We start from the raw sequence: 9,262 nt of genomic DNA, 5'->3' as shown, positions 1-9,262 counted from the left end.
ATAAACGCACAGTATGTCAATGGTTTGATAAATTTGGTGATTTTAACCTTGAGCCATGTGGGTGACCTGAGACCAAGATGAATAATGATGAGCGGAAAGCCGCAGTGGAAGTGAATCCATCTCAACCTACGTGTGAATTAGCACCAAGGTTTGACGTTACTATCCCAACAATATTGGACCATTTGAAACAAACTGTCAAGGTAAAGAAGCTGGATAGATGGGTACCACATGAATTAAACAAGAGTCAGAAGAGAAATCATCTTGAAGTTTGCCTTTCTTTGCTGTCACAACATAAAAGCAAACCATTTCTACACCATATTATTACATGTGATGAAAAATGGATTCTTAAAAATCACGAGGATTCAGTACAACAGTTGGAAAGGTGAAGTGCTGAAACACAGTCCAAAACCAAATATTCATCAAAAAAAGCTAATGGTGTCTGTTTGGTGGTCCAGCGCTGGCGTTATCCACTACAGCTTCGTGAAACCTGGTCAATCAACTACAGCTGATGTCTACTGCAGCTGTACCAACTGAACGAAATGATGAGGATGCTTGTGATTAAGTAGCCGAGATTGGTCAATAGGAGACAGACCAATGCTCTTGCAAGACCACGTTGTAAAAAACAATGCTGCTCAAACTACAGAGGCTAGACTTGGAAACTCTGTCACCCACCATAATCACCAGACTTTGCACCAACTGACTACCACTTCTTCCAGGCTGTGGATCACAACTTGCAAGAAAAAATATTCAATTCTCAACAAGCTGTGGAAAATGCCTTTCATGATTTCATGGCCATTTGCTCTCCAGGCTTCTTCTCTGCTGGCATAAGCAAGCTACCGTTAAGATGGCAAAACTGTGTGGACAGTTTAGGGACATACTTTGATTAATTGTACTGCTTCTTGTTTGAGATATAATGAACTAAATTTTTGATTCAAATCGGACATTTCATATTTAATGACCTAATGGTTGACCCAATTTACATTCTCACCAGTAAGTGCTTGAGATGGTTCACACACTTAACCCCAGTTGTTATCAGATTCTATAATTGCCAGTCTGCTGGGAATGTAAGTTTCTTGTAGTTTAAACACAATTTCCTAATAGTGAGGTGACCATTTTTTCCTAATAATATTTATTGGACATTCAAGTTTCTTTTATGAAATACCTGTTCTCACATTGTCTCCATTTGTCTATTAGGTTTCCAGGTTTCTTTTTTTTGTTTGTTTTTTGGTAAGCATTCTTTATGTATATTGGGTATCAGTTTTTGTCAATTATATGATTTGTAATTATCTTCACCTAGTTTGTGGCTTTTTTTTTTTTAAGAAATGGGGTCTTGCTCGGTCATGAAGGCTGACAGACTGGAGGGGCAGTGGCACCATCATAGGATCATAGCTCACCACAACCTCAAACTCCTGGGCACAAGCAATCCTCCTGTCTCAGCCTCCCTAGTAGCTGGGACTAAAAACGCACATCGCACCCAGCCTTGTGTCTTCTTTATAGTAGATTCAGAGAAAAGAAATTCTTAATTTTAATGCAACTAAATTTATCAATCATTTCCAATATGTTCTGTACATGTGTGCCCATGTGTGCAGCTTTTGTTAAATTTATTCCTATGTATTTCATATTTTTTTATGCTATTATAAATGGTATGTTTTTAAATTTTCATTTCTAACTGATTTTTATACACAGATGCCCCTCAAATTACAATGGGGTTATGTCCTGATAAACCCATTGTAATTTTAAAATATTATGTCAGAAATGCATTTAATACTCCAATAAATCCACTGTAAAACTGAAAAATTGTAAGCTGAACCATCAGAAGTTGGAGATTGTAGTAGGCTTTTATAACCAATTAACTTGCTAAATTCTTATTTCTAAAAAATATTTTGTACATTCTTTTGGGTTTTCCATATAGATTATCAAATCATCTATGGCTAATGAGTGTCATTACTTGCCTCCCAATCTTAACATCTTTTATTTCTTTTTATTGACTATGTTGGCAAGATCCAGCATGATGATCAATAGAATTGGTAGTGAGCATACTTGACAAGTTCCCAGTATCAGGAATGCTTTGAACTTTCACCATTTAGAATGATGTTTGAAGTCTGTAGTAGTGTTGTCTGTAAATACTCTTTGCCAGTTTAAGTAAATTGCCTTGTATTCCTAGTTTGTTTTATTTTTTTCCTTTAATCATGAATGGATGTTGACTTCTAACAAGTGATATTCTGCATCTATTAAGATGATCATACGACTTTTCTCCCTTAGTATGTTAATATGCTAAATTATTTGATATTTTAATGTTTGAGCTCAAAATCCTTGCTTCATAACACTTTGATCATTGGCTCATACAAGCCATATTTTATTTTTTAATAATAAGATAAATACTGTGAACCAACACAAAAACTAGAAAACTGACATTTTTATACAGCTAAGTGACATTCCTCCATGTCATCTCCCCACCTCCCTCACTAGAAATATTTCCTGAATCTTGTAATCATTTCTGGTACATATCTCTACACACACACACATATTCCTAAAGAGTCTATTGCTTAATTTAAGTTACTCTAACTTTGAGAATTAAGTACATTTTACCTTTTGGAACTTATTTAGGTTGGTGCAAAAGTAATTGTGGTTTCAGACCGTGAATTTCAAATCATTGTAACTAGGCTCCAACACATCTTTAGTTATTAAAATAGGAACCATTACAATCAACACATTTTTGCCAACAAGAAATAACTTTGTTCATTCTTGTAACATAAAAATCCATGCTTCGGGATTCGATGAACTCTTGCAAAGCATTTTCTGCATCCTGCTGGTTGTGGAAGTGTTTTCCCTGCCAAAAGTTGTCCAGATGCTTGAAGAAGTGGTAGTCGGTTGGCAAGAGGTCCAGAGAATATGACGGACGAGGCAAAACTTCGTAGCCCAATTCCTTCAACTTTTGAAGCATTGGTTGTGTGGTTAGTTATGCGTGGAGAAGAATTAGGTCCTTTCTGCTGACCAATGCCGGCTGCAGGCATTGCAGTTTCCAGTGCATCTCATTGGTTTGCTGAGCATACTTCTCAGATGTAATGGTTTCACCAGGATTCAGAAAGCTGCAGTGGATTAGACCAGCAGCAGACCACCGAACAGTGACCAGGACCTTTTTTTGGTGTAAGTTTGGCTATGGGAAGTGCTTTGGAACTTCTTCTCGGTCCAACCACTGAGCTGGTTATCACAGGTTGTCGTATAAAATCCACTTTTCATCGCATGTCATAATCCAATCATGAAATGGTTGGCTGTTGTTGCGTATGAGAAGAGAAAAAACAACACTTCTAAATGACAATTTTTTTTATTTTCAGTCAGCTCATGAGGCACCCACTTATAGAGCTTTTTCACCTTTCCAATTTGCTTCAAATGCAAACAAATGTTGAATTCTTCGGCAACTTCTCCTGTAGTTGTAAGAGCATCAGCTTTGATGATTGCTCTCAACTGGTCGTTGTCAACTTCCAATGTCCAGCCATTGCACTCTCATCTTCAAGGCTTTCATCTCCTTTGCAAAACTTCTTGAACCACCACTGCACTGTGCGTTCCTTAGCAGTTCCTGGGCCAAATGCATTGTTGATGTTGCAAGTTGTCTCCGCTGCTTTATGACCCATTTTCAACTCAAATAAGAAAATCATTCAAATTTGCTTTTTATCTAACATCATTTCCATAGTCTAAAATAAATATAAACAGCAAATAATAAGTTGTTAGCAAAAAACATAAAGCGAGAAATGTACATTAAAATGATGTATAATATGACCACATTTAAGAATGTATTCTGATACCAAATAGCAAATTTCAACAATGCTAAAACCACAATTACTTTTGCACCAACCTAATAATGATTTCACTCAATTTTATGTAGCAGAATTTTTGCATTTGGATGTAGTTCAATCATTTTGATAGCCATATAATATTAACTTGAGAATATGCTTTATTTATCTATTCTCCTGTCCATGGGCATGGGCATCTGGATTGCTTTCAGAATTTTGCTTTAACTTGTAATGCTGCTGTGAACTTTTTGTGCATTTCTCCTAGTATATAAGTTTCTCCTGAACCTAGAAGTGGAAGTGCCAGCAGATGAGTACATAAATGTTTATCTATTAAGATAATGCCAAATTGTTTCATGAAATGGCTGCACCAATGTACATTCCCATGTTATATATTGTTCACATTATTTTCTTATCTTTTCCCTGTCTGTAGCATCTTCAGTCTTTTCATTCCTGATAATGGTTATATGTCTTCTTTTTTCTTGAACCATCTTGCCAAAAGTTTGTGAGTTTTATTATTCCTTTTAACTTACTTGATACTATACTCAATATTCTCTACTGACTATTCATTTTCTATTTCATTTTTTCCCATAACTTTATTGTTCTCTTCATCTTTATTCTGTCCTAATATAATGATTTACAGCTATAATTTTCCCTCAAAGTACTGGTTAGCTGCACCATTAAAGTTTTCATCTGCAGTGTTTCCATGATCCTTCAGTTTCAAATATTTTCTAATTTTTTTTTTTTTTTTTTGGAGACAAGAGTCTTGCTCTGTTGTTCTGGGTAGAGTGCCGTGGCATCAGCCTAGCTCACGGCAACCTCAAACTCCTGGGCTCAAGCAATCCTCCTGCCTCAGCCTCCCAAGTAGCTGGGACTACAGGCATGCACCACCACACCTAGCTAATTTTTTCTATTTTTAGTATAGACATGGTCTCACTCTTGCTCAGGCTGGTCTGGAACCCCTGACCTCAAATGATCCTCCCACCTTGGCCTCCCCGAGTGCTAGGATTACAGGCGTTAGGCACCACGCCTGGCCTGTTTTCTAATTTTTATCTGAATTTTTCTGTGACTTCAGTTACTTGAAACTATGTAAAATTTTTCCAGTTACTCTTGAGTTATTGATTCACAGCTTAATTGCATTGTTTTCATAACATTCTCTGAATGATTCCAGTCTTCTAATAATTAACTCTTTATTGTGTGACTGAAAAGAAGGTTTATCCTAGAGTTGTCGGGAACAGTGTTCTATGTGGACAAATTGTGGACAAACAGTGTTCTATCTAGGACAAATTTGTTAGGGAAATTTGTGGCTCTCAATATATTTATTAGAATATAGGAAAAGTTGAAAAATCAGCACAACTGAAGGCATAAAAGAGTATACCCAAAGAAACAAAAAGGAAGAAAATAATAAAGAATAAAAAACAATTAAATGGTATTGAAAAAAAGGTTAATACTACCAGAAGCAGCTTCTTTAAAAAGACTATTATATATAACCTCAGGAAAGAACAGTTCAACAAAATAATAATAAAATACAAGTAAACAAAATATACATAATAAAAGGGACAAATAGCTAAAATAAACATTTTAAAAGTAAAGATCTATAAAAAATTATATCCAAATATTTTTGAAAACCAACAATGAAGAGAACGGGAAAATACATTAACAACAAAATTAGCACAACAGAAAACAGAAAACTTGAATAGGCCAATAATGATTAAAAAAATTAAAATAGTAATATGAAAACCTATTTTTAAAAAAGTGCCCAAGTGGTCTTACAGGGGTGTTCCACCGAACTAGAGTAGATCATTTATATGTTATATATATTTACCCAAAATTAGAAAAATTGTGAAAACTGCCCAATTCATTTTTCAGGTTGGTACAAATCTTAATAACAATGAGATGAGGACAGTACAGAAAAGAAAATTATAGGGCAATTTCACTAACCAGAAAACTTAGAAGGAAACTCCCTAAAATATCAGCTAACAGAATCCAACCGGGTATTTGAAAAAATAACCCTAATAATACTTATTAGAGTTTATTCTAGAAATGCGAAAATAATTTAATATCAGAAAATCTATTAACATATTTCAGCACAGGAACGGATTAAAGAAGAAAATACATGATTACCTCAACAGACAGAAGAAAGGCATCCGATAAAGTTCAACATTCGATTATAATTTTTTAAATAAAAAACTAGGGGTAGAATTTTCTTAACTTCTTTAAGGCTATTTATTAATGCCCTATAGAAAACATCATAATTAATGGAGAAACTTTTGAGGTACTGCTTTTAAGGTTGATAAGATAAAAATGCCACCACCACAGCTACTATTCAACATACTACATGACATCCTGGCTAATATAATAAGGCAAGAAAGAGAAATAGCAGGCAAAAACAATTAGAAGAGATAAGTGTTCATTATTTGAAGGTGACTTGATAATCCACATAGAAAACCCAGGATAATCACCATCCAACTAAAAGGTATTATAAAAAATTAAGACAGTACAAAACCATTGTTTGAAAAACAGTGGCACAGGATCAGAGACTAATGGAATAAAATTTAAAAGCCCAGAAACAGATGCATCTGTATATGAAAACCTGGGGTATGTATGACAGAGGTGTTATCACCATTTAGTGAGAAAAGAGCAAACGAGGATGGGAAAATTGGTGCATTCGACAGAAAAAATTAAACCGGATCCTTTACCTCACATAATCTCCAGATGTGGACTCCAGATGTATTAAAAACCAAAACATGAAAGGCAAAATTAAAATAAAAAGCTAATAAAAGTTTACGTAGGAGATTATCCATGACCTTGAGGTGGAGAACTACTTCTTAGGGAACACTCTAAAAGAACGTAGCTTGCCCACAGGCACACGAGGGGTGCCGGGCTCACAGGAGCCCCAGTCCTGGCTGGGGGGCCGCCCACGCGCCCGCGGAACGGGGCCTCGCAGCCCTGGCGCACGGAGGGACGCGGGGCGCAGCAGGAAGTGCGGGGCCTGCTCTGTGCACGCGGCCTCGGCGTCCACCGCCCCGAGGGCGTCGCGCACGGCACACGTTCTGCCAGCGCCACCCAGAGAGGCGGTACAGGTCGCAGTGCTGGGCCAGGTAGAAGCGCGCGCCCGCCTCCACCGGCAGCTGGTCCTTCTTCCAGCTCACCTCCGACATGGGGTTGCCCACAAACTGGCAGCTGAGTGTGGCGTCCTTATCCACAGACACCACGAAGGCCTTGGGCCGGGTCAGGAAGCAGATGGCGCCGCTGATTGCGGAGGGATCCATGATGGTGGTGGCGGTGGTGGGGTCCTGTGAGGGCACTGGGGGACATTTAAGTGGGGCTGGGAATGAGCCCGAGGTGCGCTCCAAGCCCCCTGCCTGCACACCACCCAGCCAAAAAAAGAACAAATCTTGAGGAAAAGTGACAAACATTAAAGATCCGTGTTTATAGAAAGTCACCACATACAAAGTCAAGAGATGGACAACAAATTGGGAGTAGATAACTGAAATGAAAATCATCAAGAAAAACTCAGACGGTCCACATAAAAATGGACAAGGGACACGAACAATTTACAAAAGAAGAAATCTAGATTGCAATCACTTAACGATGACATGGTCAAACTTACTGGTATTCAGAGAAGTGCAGATTAAACAGGAAAATATTATTTTATATGTATAAAAATGGGAAAAATTATTAATTCATATAATTCCAAATACTGACAAAGATCTAGAGAAATGGTAATATTGTATTTCTAGTCACAAACTGTTACAGCCATTATGAAGAAATATTGTTAGTATTTAGAGAAATTAAGTGTAGGAATGTCCAACAACCCGGAAATCCTACTCCTAGCTATATACTGCAGAGAAACTCTTACACAGGTCCAAAAGAACACATGTACAAAAATATTCATGGTGGTACTAGTTATGGTACCAATAAGTAAAATGGGGAATATGCATATAAAGAAATACTTGAAAGAAGTGAGATTTACTAAGCTAAATGTCCAGTTAGAAATATGTATAACTTATAAACACAGTATGGTGTAATAAAAAAATAAATATTTATATCAAGACCATTTATATTAAGCTAAAACACAATATCACATTTATTAAGAAAGGTAGAATGGAAGAAATATACTAAATATGATAGGGACTGAGAAGTTGGAAATAGAAGTACGGATGGGGAATGTAATAATATAATATGAAACAAAAGAAGGATTTTGCATTGACCAATGATAATATTTCATGAATGAACTAAGGAATATAATTAAATCAATTCAGTAAATGCAAAGACCAATTTTAGGAAAGAAAAAATATTTGATAAAAGCTGAGGAAAAAACAAACCTCACAAGCCTTTAAATGTATGTACTCATGAGCTTCTTAATTCTCTCACTGTTGGCCTTGACCTAGCAATTTTGTTTGTAGCAGTTCACTACCACTAAGAGTAAACATAAGAGCAATAAAAAAATAATAAGTGGTCAACCATTCAAATAGAAGAGTTGTATGTTCCTTTACTCCTAATAGCTATTTTCCTATTGGGTTCTACATTATATCCCAAATGCTATCACTTTATAAGATGTAGTAAAACTGTTTCACACTGTATTCTCTGATTAACTAATAATGCTATATTCTTTTTAACCCTTATCCAACCTTATGGGGTCACCTTCTTCTTTAATATATAATTAAAAGAAACTAAGGCTCTGCTTTTACTATAGGAAATTCGATTCCCTCTTGAGTGTTTTAGGATTCCTATGAGGGGCTTATATGTCTTAGCTGCCACTTGTTACTTTACATTGATGACTGCTGTTCTGTGGCTGCTCTCTGAAAACCACTGGCCAGTTTACTACTACAGCTGTACATGCTCTACTTGTTTTTAATTTTGCTTTGCTAAGTAATGGTGATGCTGGATAGGAGGCATTTAATAAATTTCATTAAAGTCATGATTAACACATAAAAAGAAAACCTAAAATTTACACTAGGTATCACAGCTCAGCTCCTACGGGTCATCAGCCAAAGGAGCTTCCTTTGGCCACCTTTTTCTTTACATGCTTCTGAAGCATCTACTCAGATATGAGTCTTTTCTTCCATCTTCCACTTTTCACCAACCCCAAGGAGATTACCAGAAAAAAAAAAAAAAACTATTTGACATCAGAATAACTCTGGATCCTCCCAACTCTCCCCCTCTGCTGGAATATGGGTTACACTTAGTGAATCACTTTAAAGAATTGAATATGGGCAAGGAAACACAGTAAAAATCAAACCTAATTCTGGTTGATTCACCAGATAAAACGGCAAATTATACGTGAGAAATATAGAACAGGAAAATGTATACACTTAATTATACAATGATATTAAGAAATCATTGTTAATTTTTTCAAGTATAACAATCCTATCATGGTTGTTTTTATGTCCTTTTTTAGCATCCTTAATCTTTTAAAATACATACTGAAATATTTACAGAAAAAAATGATATGATGTTTGGGGATTGCC

The 9,262-nt window shown here is 36.3% G+C and overlaps 2 pseudogenes; both read right to left on the bottom strand.

Annotated features, from left to right (window-relative positions):
- Positions 1–778: 778 nt before the first annotated feature.
- Positions 779–7,060, bottom strand: LOC105822207 (annotated as a pseudogene).
- A 185-nt stretch (positions 7,061–7,245) lies between these two features.
- Positions 7,246–9,262, bottom strand: part of LOC105822206 — a 3,552-nt pseudogene continuing 1,535 nt past the window's right edge.

This window comes from Propithecus coquereli, unplaced genomic scaffold (genome assembly GCF_000956105.1).
Source record: "Propithecus coquereli isolate 6110/MARCELLA unplaced genomic scaffold, Pcoq_1.0 Scaffold6, whole genome shotgun sequence".
NCBI classification, from domain to species: Eukaryota; Metazoa; Chordata; class Mammalia; order Primates; family Indriidae; genus Propithecus; species Propithecus coquereli.
Note: the sequence above shows the minus strand (reverse complement) of the source record. Positions and strands in the feature narration are given on the sequence as shown.